We start from the raw sequence: 14,298 nt of genomic DNA on the forward strand, positions 1-14,298 counted from the left end.
TTAGGTGTAGCATCCAGCTTTTTTCGTTTGCTGCTGCTAGCGTGTAGAATTAAAAAAAAAAAAAAAATTTAGTTATAGAATATTACTACTTTTTAACTGTAGGAAGCTGCTTTTTGAAGAGGCATTTAACATTTGCATTAAATACTGCAGCAGTCATTGTGAAGACCTAACAATATTTTACTATGTTGCAGTTCCCTATCCTCTCGCTGTACCGAGTCTTCTCCATGCTTTCTCCTGATGCAGGTCTTGTGCTATAAATAGAATTTATGGAATTTTTTACATTTTGTAGGTGAGATACCTTCTGAACTTGTGTGAGAATTAATTTTGGTGTCCTTGGAATTGTGTGTTTTATTTTTGTTTTTACAGACAGGGTCTTGTTCTTTTGCCCAGGCTGGAGTGCATTGGTTTGATCACAGTGCACTGCAGCCTTGATCTCCGGGCTGTAGCCATCTTCCCACCTCAGGTTCCCAAGAGGCTGGGACTACTAGCACATGCTACCACGTGCATATGTGTGACTTTTAAATTTCTGTAGTGATGGGATCTTGCTGTGTTGCCCAGGCTGGTCTCAAATTTTTGGCAGGAAGGCAATCCTTCTGCATTGGCCCCTGAAAGCTCTTTGGTTACTGGCGTGAGCCACCACGCCGGCCCTTCTCTGCTATCTTTATTTAATTTATTTATGAGACAGAGTCTTGCTCTGTCACCCAGGCTGGAGTGCAGTGGTGTGATTTCAGCTCACTGCAACCTCTGCAGTGATTCTTGTGCCTCAGACTCCCGAATAGCTAGGATTACAGGTGCGCGCCACCACACCCAGCTAATTTTTGTATTTTTAGTAGACACAGGGTTTCACCATGTTGGCCAGGCTGGTCTTGAACTCCCAGCCTCAAGTAATCCACCCACCTCGGCCTCCTAAAGTGCTGGGAGTACAGGTGTGAGCCACCACACCCGGCCTTTATTTTTATTTTTATGTTATGATATGTTATGTTATTTTTTGAGATAGAGTCTTGTTCTGTCACCCAGGCTGGAGTGCAGTGGAGTGATCTCGGCTCACTGCAACCTCTGCCTCTCGGGTTCAAGCGATTCTCCTGCCTCAGCCTCCCGAGTAGCTGGGACTACAGGCATGCACCACCCACTGCGCCTGGCTAATTTTTGTATTTTTAGTAGATACGGGGTTTCACTGTGTTGGCCCCGCTGGTCTTGAACTCAAGTGATTTGCCTACCTCGGCCTCCCAAAGCACTGGGATTACAAGTGTGAGCCACTGTGCCCAGCCTCTGCTATCTTATACTCCTTTATTTATATTTTCGAACTCTGATTTTACAAATATTAGATTTTTAGGAATTGTCTGTCATATCTTTTCTCATCATTTTTGTCTTTTAATTCATTTCGGTTTTTGTTTCTAGTGTGCTGTTAGCTGCCTGTATGAATCTATGATCAGTAGACCTTTTTTGTGGGGACTGTTCTTGATCAGTAAATCATTTAACAACTTACTAATCTTTCAAATATAATTGAGAATAAGAAATAGTAGGCCGGGCGCGGTGGCTCATGCCTGTAATCCCAGCACTTTGGGAGGCTGAGGCAGGCGGATCACGAGGTCAGGAGTTGAGAACATCCTATCTAACAAGGTGAAACCCCATCTCTACCAAAAGTACAAAAATTAGCCGGGTGTGGTGGCGGGCGCCTGTGGTCTCAGCTCCTTGGGAGGCTGAGGCAGGAGAATGGCATGAACCCGGAGGCAGAGCTTGCAGTGAGCCGAGATTGCGCCACTGCACTCCGGCCTGGGCGGCAGAGCTAGACTCCGTCTCAAAAAAATAAATAAATAAAATAAAAATAGTACTGTTTCATGATCTTACTGTAAATGCGTTTGCCTGAGATGTTTTTATTATCCAAAAAGTTAAATAAATTTAGTTAAATATATTGATGTGGTTACTTTTCTCATTTCGAATTATAATTGGGAAGCTTTTATCATTCCTAGGTTATAAAGGAATTCAACTATGTGTTCTTTTAGTACTTGTATGATTTCATTTTTTACTTTTTTTTAAAATTTTAATTTATAAAGATAGAGACAGGGTCTTTCTGTGTTGTCTAGGCTGGTCTTTTTTTTGGAGTCAAAGTCTTGCTATGTTGCCCAGGCTGCGGTGCAGTGATACAGTTTCAGCTCACCACAACCTCTGCTTCCCAGGTTCAAGTGAGTCTCGTACCTCAGCCTCCCAAGTACCTGGGAATTCAGGCACCTGCCACCACGCCTGGCTAATTTTTTTGTATTTTTAGTAGAGATGGGGTTTCACCGTGTTGACCAGGCTAGTGTTGAACTCTTGATCTCAGGTGATTCACCCGCCTCAACCTTCCAAAGTGCTGGGATTATAGGTGTGAGCCACTGTGCCTGGCCCCAGGCTGGTCTTGAATTCCTGGGCTCAAGTGATCGTACCGCCTTGGCTGCGCAAAGTCCTGGAATTACTGGTATGAGTAACCATGCCCAGCCTTATTATTTATTTATTTATTTATTTATTTTTGAGACGGAGTCTCGCTCTGTCGCCCAGGCTGGAGTGCAGTGGCGCAATCTAGGCTCACTGCAAGCTCCGCCTGCCGGGTTCACCCCATTCTCCTGCCTCAGCCTCTCCGAGTAGCTGGGACTACAGGCGCCCACCACGTGCGGCTAATTTTTTGTATTTTTAGTAGACAGGGTTTCACCGTGGTCTCGATCTCCTTACCTTGTGATCCGCCCGCCTTGGCCTCCCAAAGTGCTGGGATTACAAGCGTGAGCCACCGCGCCCGGCTATTTATTTTTTTTTGAGACAGAGTCTCACTCCGTCGCCCAGGCTGGAGTGCAGTGGCACAATCTCGGCTCACTGCAAGCTCCGCCTACCGGGTTCATGCCATTCTCCTGCCTCAGCTTCCCGAGTAACTAGGACTACAGGTGCCCGCCACCACACTGACTAATTTTTTTTTTTTTTTTGTATTTTTAGTAGAGACAGGGTTTCACCGTGTTAGCTAGGATGGCCTCAATCTCCTGACCTCGTGATCCACCCGCCTTGGCCTCCCAAAGTGCTGGGATTACAGGCGTGAGCCACCGCGCCCGGCCCCAGCCTTATTTTTTCCTGTCACTCTCTGATCCATTTAGGATTTGCCCTGGTAGTTAGTGTGGGAAATGGCAGATCCATTTTTGTGTTTTTCCTTATGGTTATCTGGTTATTCCAGAAAAGTTTATTTAAAAGGGCTCCTTTTCTCCACTGATTAGAGCTCAGCAAATGTTAAGAATTTGATTAGGTGCAGGGTCCCAAGAATACAAACAAATACTGTATATTATTTGTCCTCAGGGGACTCACAGTCTAATGAGCTATGTGAGTGGAGCCTTTGACTTACTTGGTGATGTCAGGAAATGTTTCTGTGGAAAAGGACATTTGAATTCTGTCTTGAAAGTTGAGTGTGAGTTCTTCAGCTAAGTGGGGGAGGATGGGATTTTCAGGCAGTGGTAGCAACACATAGAAGCGTTATGGTTGGCAGGGTGCGGTGACTCATACCTGTAATCCCAGCACTTTGGGAAGCTAAGGACGCCCTCCTCAGCCTGGCTAACATGGCAAAACCCCGTCTCTACTAAAAATACAAAAAATTAGCCGGGCGTAGTGGCGGGCGCCTGTAGTCCCAGCTACTCGGAGAGGCTGAGGCAGGAGAATGGCGTGAACCTGGGAGGCAGAGCTTGCAGTGAGCCGAGATCGCGCCACTGCACTCCAGCCTGGGTGACAGAGTGAGATAACGTCTCAAAAAAAAGAAAGAGGGCTGGGCGCGGTGGCTCACGCTTGTAATCCCAGCACTTTGGGAGGCCGAGGCGGGCGGATCACGAGGTCAGGAGATCGAGACCACAGTGAAACCCCGTCTCTACTAAAAATACAAAAAGAAAAATTAGCCGGGCGTGGTGGCGGGCATCTGTAGTCCCAGCTACTCGGAGAGGCTGAGGCAGGAAAATGGCGTGAACCCGGGAGACGGAGCTTGCAGTGAGCCGAGATTGCGCCACTGCACTCCAGCCTGGGCGACAGAGCGAGACCCCATCTGAAAAAAAGAAAAAAGAAAAAAAAGCGTATGGTCTGAGAAAATGTGGTACTTAAAGGTAGTTGCACATAGTTCAGCACATTTAGAGCTGAGGGTAGGTAGAGGGCAATCAGCAAAGAGGTGGGCCAGAGTCAGTCGTAAGACGACTGGTTTACTGTGCTAGAAGTGTGCATTTTATCTTGAAGGTGATGGGAAACCACGTCATAGGGAAAGTAGAAGGTGGCTTAGTCAATTCTGGTATTTATGTACGTATGTATTTATGTATGTATGTGTGTGTATGTATGTATGTATTTATGACGGAGTCTTGCTCTGTCGCCCAGGCAGGAGTGCAGTGGCGTGATCTCGACTCACTGCAACCTCTGCCTCCTTGGTTCAAGCAGTTCTCCTGCGTCAGCCTCTGGAGTAGCTGGGATTACAGGCGCCCGCCACCGCGCCCGGCTAATTTTTGTATTTTCTAGTAGACACAGAGTTTCACCGTCTTGGCCAGGCTGGTCTCGATCTCCTGACCTCATGATCCAGCCGCCTCTGCCTCTCAAAGTGTTGAGATTACAGGCGTGAGCCATGTAATTACAGGTGTGAACCATGCCCGGCCATTTTTTTTTTTTTTTTTTTTTTTTGAGGCAGAGTCTTGCTCTGTCATCCTGGCTGGAGTACAGTGGTGCTATCTCGGCTCACTGCAACCTCCGCCTCCTGGGTTCAGGCAATTCTCATGCCTCAGCCTCCCCAGTAGCTGGGACTACAGGTGCCCGCCACCACGCCTGGCTCATTTTTGTATTTTTAGTAGAGACAAGGTTTCACCAGGTTGGCCACTCCTGGTCTTGAACTCCTGACCTCAGGTGATCTGCCCACCTCGGCCTCCCAAAGTGCTGGGATTACAGATGTGAGCCACCGTGCCCAGCTAGCTGCCTGATGTTTTTTATAACAAAAGTTTAAACATACTTAAAAGTAAAAACTTGCAAGATTAGTATGAAGAACTTTTATTTTCCCTTCACTCAGAATCTACAGTTGTTAACATTTTACCCATTTGCTTTATCATTATCATTTTCTGTGGGATGTGTGTGTGTGTGTTATGTATTTTATGTGTGAAAAATTTGAAAGTTCCATGTTCCTTTACAACTAAAGTATTCATTTCCTGTTCTCTTACATTATGAACTGGGCTAGAATTATCAAATTAGCTATTGATTGAGGTTTTCAATAGTTTAATTCACTATAATATAGTACATATTGATTGCACTTTATTAATTGTAACAGAGTAAAATTACAGATTACATTATATAAAGTATTTTACATAATACGATTGAAATTATATTGGGAGTCTTAATTAGGAATGTATGAATATTTTCAAAAATGGTGTTTTCAGAGAGTGTTATATCTAGGCTATTTGACTCCTGGGAACTAAACTATTATTTAGTTCCAGATTTTAAAATATTAGGGAAGAATATTTTTAGGCAGAAGCCGTAATTAAAAACAATTCCTGGTTTAGTGGCACTGGGACCTGATGTACTTGCCTTCCTCTCAAAATGGTGTTCAGCATTTTCCCAGATGAAAGGGATTGATACAATCCATAATGGTATAAAACAAAATTCGATGAGATAGATAATTAACAAAGCAAAGAATGTTTCAGTGAGACATATAAATCATATACTTCAAACAGTTTTTTCCCTGAGTAATCAGTATGGTATAAGAGTTTATGCTGGGCATGGCTTCCACCTGTAATCTCAGCACTTTGGGAGGCCAAGGTGGTCAAAACTCTTGAGCCCAGCAGTTTGAAACTAACCTGGGCAACATAGGCCCCATCTCTACAAAGAAATACAAGAAAAATTTTCTGGGTGTGGTGGTGCGTGCACGCTTGTAGGCCCAGCTACTTGGGAGGCTGAGGTGGGAGGATCACTTGAGCCTGGGAGACAGAGGTTGCAGTGAGCTGAGACTCTGTCTTAAAAAAAAAAGAGTTCAGGCCGAGCGCGGTGGCTCAAGCCTGTAATCCCAGCACTTTGGGAGGCCGAGGCGGGTGGATCACGAGGTCAGGAGATTGAGACCATGGTGAAACCCCGTCTCTACTGAAAATACAAAAAATTAGCCGGGCGTGGTGGCGGGCGCCTGTAGTCCCAGCTACTCCGGAGGCTGAGGCAGGAGAATGGCGTGAACCTGGGAGGCGGAGCTTGCAGTGAGCCAAGATTGCGCCACTGCACTCCAGCCTGGGCGACACAGCGAGACTCCGTCTCAAAAAAAAAAAAAAGAGTTCACTGTTTTTTGTTGTTGTTGTCGTTGTCCAGGCTGGAGTGCAATGGTGCAATCTTGGCTCACTGCAACCTCTGTCTCCCGGGTTGAAACTATTCTCCTGCCTCAGCCTCCCGAGGAGCTGGGATTACAGGCGCCCACTACCACGCCCAGCTAATTTTTGTATTTTTAGTATAGGTGGGGTTTCTCCATGTTGGCCAAGCTGGTCTCGAACTCCTGACCTTGTGATCCACCTGCCTTGGCCTCCTAAGGTGTTGGGATTACAGGCGTGAGCCACCGCGCCCGGCCGAGTTCACTATTTGGACTGTTTTTTTTTTTTTTTTCCAAATCAGAGTGCAGGCTGGGTGCGGTGGCTCACACCTGTAATCCCAGCACTTTGGGAGGCTGAAGTGCATGGATCCTCTCAGGTTGAGAGTTTGAGACCAGCCTGACCAACATGGAGAAACTCCATGTCTAGTAAAAATACAAAATTAGCCAGGTGTGGTGGTACATGCCTGTAATCCCAGCTACTCAGGAGGCTGAGGCAGGAGAATCACTTGAACCCAGGAGGTGGAGGTTGTAGTGAGCCAAGATTGTGCCATTGCACTCCAGCCTGGGCAACAAGAGTGAAACTCCATCTCAAAAAAAAAAAAAAAAAAAAAAAAAAAAAAATCAGAGTGGAACTGTTTTTTTTTTTTGTTTTTTTGTTTTTTTTTTGAGACAGAGTCATGCTCTGTTGCCCAGGCTGGAGTGCAGTGGTGTGATCTTGGCTCACTACAACCTCCGCCTCCTGGGTTCACGCGATTCTTCTGCCTCAGCCTCCCAAGTAGCTGGGACTACAGGCGCCCGCCACCACGCCCAGCTAATTTTTTTTTGTATTTTAGTAGAGACGGGGTTTCACTGTGTTAGCCGGGGTGGTCTTGATCTCCTGACCCCGTGATCCGCCCGTCTCGGCTTCCCAAAGTGCTGAGATTACAGGCGTGAGCCACCATGCCCAGCTAGAGTGGAACTTTATATAGTAACTTCCCAAGTCATGCTGGATGTCAGACAGCTGGCTGTTGTTCTATCAAATGCTGAGAGATTTAGAAAGAACCAAGCATTTCATAAGGCTAAGGTTAAAGGTATATTGCATTAGCAAACACACGATTTGAAACAAAAAAAATTGCTAAAAAGGTGTGGATGTAAAACAAAAAAGAAAAATGTATTTTACCTTCACTACAAGTAAAGTTTCTAATTTTTCTACCAGCCCTCCAAGGCTTTAGTACGTGTGCATACATAATGTAAACACAATTGTAATAATAGGATAGAGCTGTTTTTCTTTTTTTGAGACAGGTCCTCTCTCACCCTGTCACTCAGGCTGGAGTGCAGTGGCATGATCTCAACTCACTGCATATTCGACCACGGCTTTCCAGACTCAGGTAGATCCTCCGACCTCACCCTCCTGAGTAGTTGGGACAACAAGCATGCACCACTACAGCCTGCTAATTTTTCTTTTTTTTTTTGTAGAGACAGGGTTTTTCTGTTGCCAGACTGTTCTCAAACTCCTGGGCTCAGGCAGTCTTCCCGTCTTGGCCCCTGAAAGTCCTGGGTTTACAGACATGAGCCACAGTGCCCGGCCTAGAGCTATTTTTTTATTCTGTATTTTGTGTTTGGGAGATATCCAAGATTTTGTTTTCTCTTTTACGTGACACAGCTCCAGGAGATCTTGAGAACATGTACCCTTATGCCCAAAATTGTAAACCTGTCATTGCACTTAAAAAAATCATCTAGGCTGGGGGCAGTGGCTCACGCATGTAATCCCAGCACTTTGGGAGGCTGAGGTAGGTGGATCACCTGAGGTCAGGAGTTCGAAACCAGCCTGGCCAACATGGTGAAACCCTGTCTCTACTAAAAATACAAAAATTACCCGGGCGTAGTGGCAGGAGCCTGTAATCCCAGCTACTCGGGAGGCTGAGGCAGGAGAATTGCTTGACCCCAGGAGGTGGAGGCTGCAGTGAGCCAAGATCACACTTCTGTACTCCAGCCTGGGCAACAGAGTGAGACTCCATCTCAAAAAAAAAAAAAAAAAATTAATTTGCAACTGGAGGAAAAACGTAGAATATTATATTCTTGAACTGATTTTACTCTGCCGTTGTATGAATTTCAGAATGGAGAGACTATCTTTGGGAACATGGGACTAGGAAGGAGACCGTAAGTGTTGTATATATATTTGAAGTGAGCATTTGAGTTTGTAGCTTAGAACTCTGTCTGATGAAAGTGGAATATAAGCACCTGTTTAAGCAAAATAGTGTAGGAAATTTACTTGTAGAATAATGGTTTAGTTTCTTTTTTTTTTTTTAAACAACTTCCTATTGCAAAATATATAGAAAGTGAGTAAAATAGATTTTGAGTTAAATAATTATAAAGAGAACATCCATTTAACCACAGTCCAGGTCAGAAATTGCTAACAGCCCTAACAAACGTACGTGTTCCTTCCCCAACCGTAAACTCCCCTTTTTCCCCCACAGATAATCTTTTCCTTGCCGTTTTTTTTTGTTTTTTTTTTTTTTTTTTGAGATGGAGTTTCGCTCTTATTGCTCAGGCTGGCATGCAATGGCGCGATCTTGGCTCACTGCAACCTCCACCTCCCGGGTTCAAGCGATTCTCTTGCTTCAGCCTCCCGACTAGCTGGAATTACAGGCATGCACCACCACGCCCGGATAATTTTGCATTTTCGGTGGAGACAGGGTTTCTCCATGTTGTTCAGGCTGGTCTTGAACTCCTGACCTCAGGTGATCTGCCTGCCTCAGCCTCCCAGAGTGCTGGGATTACAGGTGTGAGCAACCGCGCCTGGCCTCCTTGTTTTTCTTTATAGGTATCACACTGTGTTAGTATGCATCCCTGAATAATATAGTATAGTTTTGCTTGTTTTTGAATTTTGTACTAATGAACTCATACATATTCTTGTAACTTGGGGGCCATGTAGGAAATAGTTTGCCAACATGGAGAAAACAAATAGTCTAACTGAACTGCTCAGCCACATAGGTGTGGATAAAACAGATTACTGTAGAAGAAGAGTTAGTTGAAGAAGAGTTAGTTAGCTAGCTTCTGGCCTTTATAATTCATGTGCAAGGGCAGTGAGCCTACATGATGTAGCATGACCAGTTAGATAGAGCTCAGTAGGCTGCAAAATATGGGCTACTGTGTTGGAGAGATGGACTAGTATTCCAGGCAGAGGGCATGCTGGACCAGGTGGTGGGCAAGGCTCTGGAAAGCTATATGATCAGCTTCAATGCAGGCTTGTACTCCATACCATATGGATTCACAGGTAGAAACCTGAGTTCACTGACATTGTACTTATTTATTTGATGTTTCATTTATTTATTTTTTCCATATTTTTACTTTTTTCATCTTTCTCTCCCTGTAATGTGCCCTCCAGCTTTGCTGAAGTATGGCTAATGTACAGTAAACAGTACATATTTAGCTGGGCACCCTGGCTCATGCCTGTAATCCAGACTACTTGGGAGACTGAAGTAGGAGGGTCACTTGAGGCAAGGAGTTTGAGACCAGCTTGAGCAACATAGTGAGACCCTATTTATCAGAAAAACTAAAAATTAGTCGTGCATGGTGGTGTGTGCCTGTAGTCCGAACTACTTGGGAGCTGACCCAGGAAGATCACTTGATCCCAGGAAGATCACTTGATCCCAGGAGTTAGAGGCTGCCATGAGTTGCAGTAGTACTGCTGCACTCTAGCCTGAGTGATAGAGCGAAATCCCATCAGTATCTCTTTCTCTTTTTTTTTTTCCTAAAGAAAAAAGACTGGGTGCAGTGTTTCATGCTTATAATCTTAGCATTTTGGGTGGCTGAGGCTAGAGGAGTCCTTGAGCCCAGGAGTTTGAGACCAGCCTGGACAACATGGTGAGAGCTCTCGTCTACAAAAAAATTTAAAAAAAGTAGTTTGGTGTAGTGGTGCATGCCTGTGGTCCCAGCTACTTGGGAGGCTGAGGTAGGAGGATCTCTTGAGCCCAGGAGGTGTTGAGGCTGCAGTGGGCTATAATCATGCCACTGCACTCCAGCCTAGGCGACAGTGAGACCCTGTTGGAGAAAAAAAACCTAACTGAAGTATTTTGTGTTGTGAAAATATAGTATAAACATAAAACAGAATACTGTATATATATTTTTTTTCTTAAAAAAAAAAATCTCAGCTGGGCACTGTGGCTCATGCCTGTCTATAATCCCAACACTTTGGGAGGCCTAGGTGAGTGGGTCCTCTGAGCTCAAGAGTTTGAGACTAGCCTGAGCAACAATCTTGTGAAATTGAGCTTTTCTTAATATATCTACAAAAATGTAAAGTGTAATACTGACTTATTTTAAAGCAGTTGTCAGAACTCACTAAAAAAATTATTATATTTTTATAATTTTTTTTTAGAGCTGGAGTCTTGCTATTGTTGCCCAGGCTGGTCCCAAACTCCTGGGCCCAAGCGATCCTCCCGCCCTGTCCTCTGAAAGTGTTGACCCAAAAGGGCTGGGCGTGGTGGCTCATGCCTGTAATCCTAACGTTTTGGGAGGCTGAGGCAGGAGGATCACTTGAGCCCAGGAACTCGAGACTAGCCTGGGCAACAAAGTGAGACCCTGTCTCTAAAAAAGATTAAAAAATAAAAAAAAAGGAAAAGAGGCCAGGCGCGGTGGCTCACGCTTGTAATCCCAGCACTTTGGGAGGCCGAGGCGGGCGGATCACGAGGTCAGGAGATCGAGACCACAGTGAAACCCCGTCTCTACTAAAAATACAAAAAAAAAAAATTAGCCGGGCGTGGTGGCGGGCGCCTGTAGTCCCAGCTACTCGGAGAGGCTGAGGCAGGAGAATGGCGTGAACCCGGGAGGCGGAGCTTGCAGTGAGCCGAGATTGCGCCACTGCACTCCAGCCTGGGCGACAGAGCGAGACTCCGTCTCAAAAAAAAAAAAAAAAGGAAAAGAAAGATTATTACTGTTGAAGAAGGAGATGCATTGAGGAGATGGATACACCTATTTTAAGGGAACTATCATTCAGCGTTTTCTCTTTTTTTTTTTTTTTGAGATGGAGTCTCGCTGTCGCCCAGGCTGGAGTGCAGTGGCGTGATTTCGGCTCACTGCAACCTCTGCCTCCTGGGTTCAAGCAATTCTCCTGCCTCAGCCTCCCAAGTAGCTGGGACTTCAGGTGCCCACCACCACACCTGGCTAATTTTTTGTATTTTTAGTAGAGACGGAGTTTCACCGTGTTAGCCAGGATGGTCTCGATCTCCTGACCTTGTGATCCGCCCGCCTCGGCCTCCCAAAGTGCTGGGATTACAGGTGTGAGCTACTGCACCCAGCCACACCTGGCTAATTCTTATATTTTTAGTAGCCACAGGGTTTCACCATGTTGGCCAGGCTGATCTCAAACTCCTGACCTCAGGTGATCTTCCCGTCTCGGCCTCCCAGAGTGCTGGGATTATAGGTGTGAGCCACTGTGCCTAGCCTCATTCAACATTTTCTAAATTTATTTTCAATTGTTATGTGATTTGGTGGAACACCTGTAAATACATTGAGCATAAAATGTTGTCATAGCCAGTTCTAACAAATGTGGTGGTGTGATTGAACTGGATAATACTATTTTGGGATGTTTTAGATGAGTCACAGTTCATAAGCTATCTCTTTCTGACACCTTGGAATTTCTTCCCAGTAAGTATGACTGACCTCATGGCAAGAATTCTCATGAACTGGATCAGTCTGGTGTAATGGAAAGGGTGGGAGTTGGAGGACTGTCACTTTAACAGTCTGTTTTCATTTGATTGAATAAACCATTTGGAACATGAAGTTAATAAGAAGGGGCTTACAGTTGGAGTTGGACTTGATCACTGGTTTTATAATTATTTCCTGGGGAGTACCTGTAGCATCTGAGAAGAGGGAGGGGAGGAATAAATGCAGAGGGCTAAGAAGAATCTGTTGTCTTCAGATTTCACTTTGAACAATTTTTCCTAATAGACCTGTCTCTGAGTTTCTAAAAATGTTCTGTGGCAAAGAAATAGAAAACAAGCTGGACGTGGTAGCTTACGCCTGTAATCCCAGCACTTTGGGAGGCTGAGGTGGGCGGATCACCTGAAATCAGGAGTTCTAGACCAGGCTGGTCAACCTTGTGAGATCCTGTTTCTACTAAAAATACAAAAAAAAATCCCAGCTATTCGGGAGGCTGAGGCAGGAGAATCGCTTGAACCCGGGAGGCAGAGGTTGCAGTGTGCCAAGTTTGTGCCACTGCACTCCAGCCTGGGCAATAGAGTGAGACTCTGTCTCAAAAAAAAAGAAAAAAGAGAAAACTATTGAATTTGGCAAATGTTATGATCTCTCTTACTGAACATTTTATGATCCATATGTGAGAATGGTATTGTTTTGCCAAAATCATGCTATTCTAGGACTTTGTGGAATGGATGAGGGAGAAAGCAGAGATTAGCATATAGGTCTTGGAAGCAAGAATAAAAGGATGGACTTACGTGAAAGAAATCACCAGGCATAGTCACTTGAGTTGTCATCATCCATCAAGTCCAATGTAGCAGGGAGGGAATAGCTTGAGAGACTTGAGACTGAGGCACAGATCTCTGTAGAACATGGGATTTATTCTGGCAAATACAGTGATCAAATTTAGGAGATTGGCTTTGATATAATACCATTATTTACCATATAATCTATCTTCACATTTCACCAGTTGTCTCAAAAATGTCCTTTATAAGATCCACACCAACACCACATATTTTGTTTAGTTATATATTTTTAGTCTTATTTAATTTGAGATAATTCAGCCTGTCTTTTTCTTTTTTTTCTGAGATAGTGCCTTGCTCTGTCACCTAGGCTGAAGTACAGTGGTGTGGCCATAGCTCGCTGCAGCCTTGACCTCCAGGGATCAACTGATCCACCTGCCTCAGCCTCCTTAGTGGCTGGGACCACAGACACATTCCACCACGCCTGGCTTTTCTTTTCTTTTTTCTTTTTTTTAGACAGAGTCTTGCTCTGTTACCCAGTCTGGAGTGTGGTAGCGCGATCTCAGCTCACTGCAGCCTCCCCTTCCTGGGTTCAAGCCATTCTCCTGTCTTAGCCTCCCGAGTTGCTGGGATTACAGGTGTGCACCACTACACCCAGCTAATTTTTGTATTTTTAGTAGAGATGGGGTTTCACCATGTTGGCTAGGCTGGTCTTGAACTACTGACCTCAAGTGATCTGCCTGCCTTGGCCTCCCAAAGTGCTGGGATTACAGGTGTGAGCCACAGCGCCTGGCCAAATTTTTTAATTTTTAATTTGATAGAGATAGGGTCTCACTGTGTTACCCAGGCTGGTTTTGAACTCTTGGACTGAAGAAGTCCTTCTGCCTTGGTCTTCCAAAGTACTGGGATTGCTGCTTTGAGCTACCATGCACAGCTGATTGACATTTGTTTGTTATGACTTACATTTTTTTTGTTGTTGTTTTTTGAGACAGAGTCTTGCTCAGTTTCCCAGGCTGGAGTATAGTAGCACGATCTTGGCTCATTGTAATCTCCCCCAGGTTCAAGTGATTCTCCTGCCTCAGCCTCCCCAGTAGCTGGCATTACAGGCATACGCCACAGTGCCCAGCTAATGTTTGTATTTTTAGTAGAAACTGGGTTTCACCATGTTGGCCAGGCTGGTCTCCAACTCCTGACCTCAGGTAACTGTCAGCCTTGGCCTCCCAAAGTGCTGAGATTACAGGCGTGAGCCACTCCGTCTGGCCCATAACTTAACATTTTTGAAGCATGCAGACAAATATTACATTTGTAAAAATTTCTTTTTTTTATTTTTTGTTTTGAGACAGTTTCTCTCTGTTGCCCAGGCTGGAGTGCAGTGGTATGATCTTGGCTCACTGCAATCTGCCTCCTGGGTTCATGTGATTCTCATGCCTCAGCCTCTAAAGTAGCTGATTAACAGGTGTGCACCACCATGCCCAGCTGATATTTTGTATTTTGGGTAGAGATGGGGTTTCACCATGTTAGCCATGCTGATCTCAAACTCCTGGCGTCAAGTGATCGCCTGTCTCGGCCTCC

At 45.0% G+C, this 14,298-nt stretch overlaps 1 protein-coding gene across 3 annotated transcripts in view; it reads left to right on the plus strand.

The window, feature by feature from the left end:
• SMARCC1 (SWI/SNF related, matrix associated, actin dependent regulator of chromatin subfamily c member 1) overlaps positions 1-14,298 on the plus strand; it is a 198,928-nt gene that overhangs the window by 9,034 nt on the left and 175,596 nt on the right. The window lies entirely within an intron of this gene.

The sequence above is a fragment of the Nomascus leucogenys genome, chromosome 4 (assembly GCF_006542625.1).
Source record: "Nomascus leucogenys isolate Asia chromosome 4, Asia_NLE_v1, whole genome shotgun sequence".
NCBI classification, from domain to species: Eukaryota; Metazoa; Chordata; class Mammalia; order Primates; family Hylobatidae; genus Nomascus; species Nomascus leucogenys.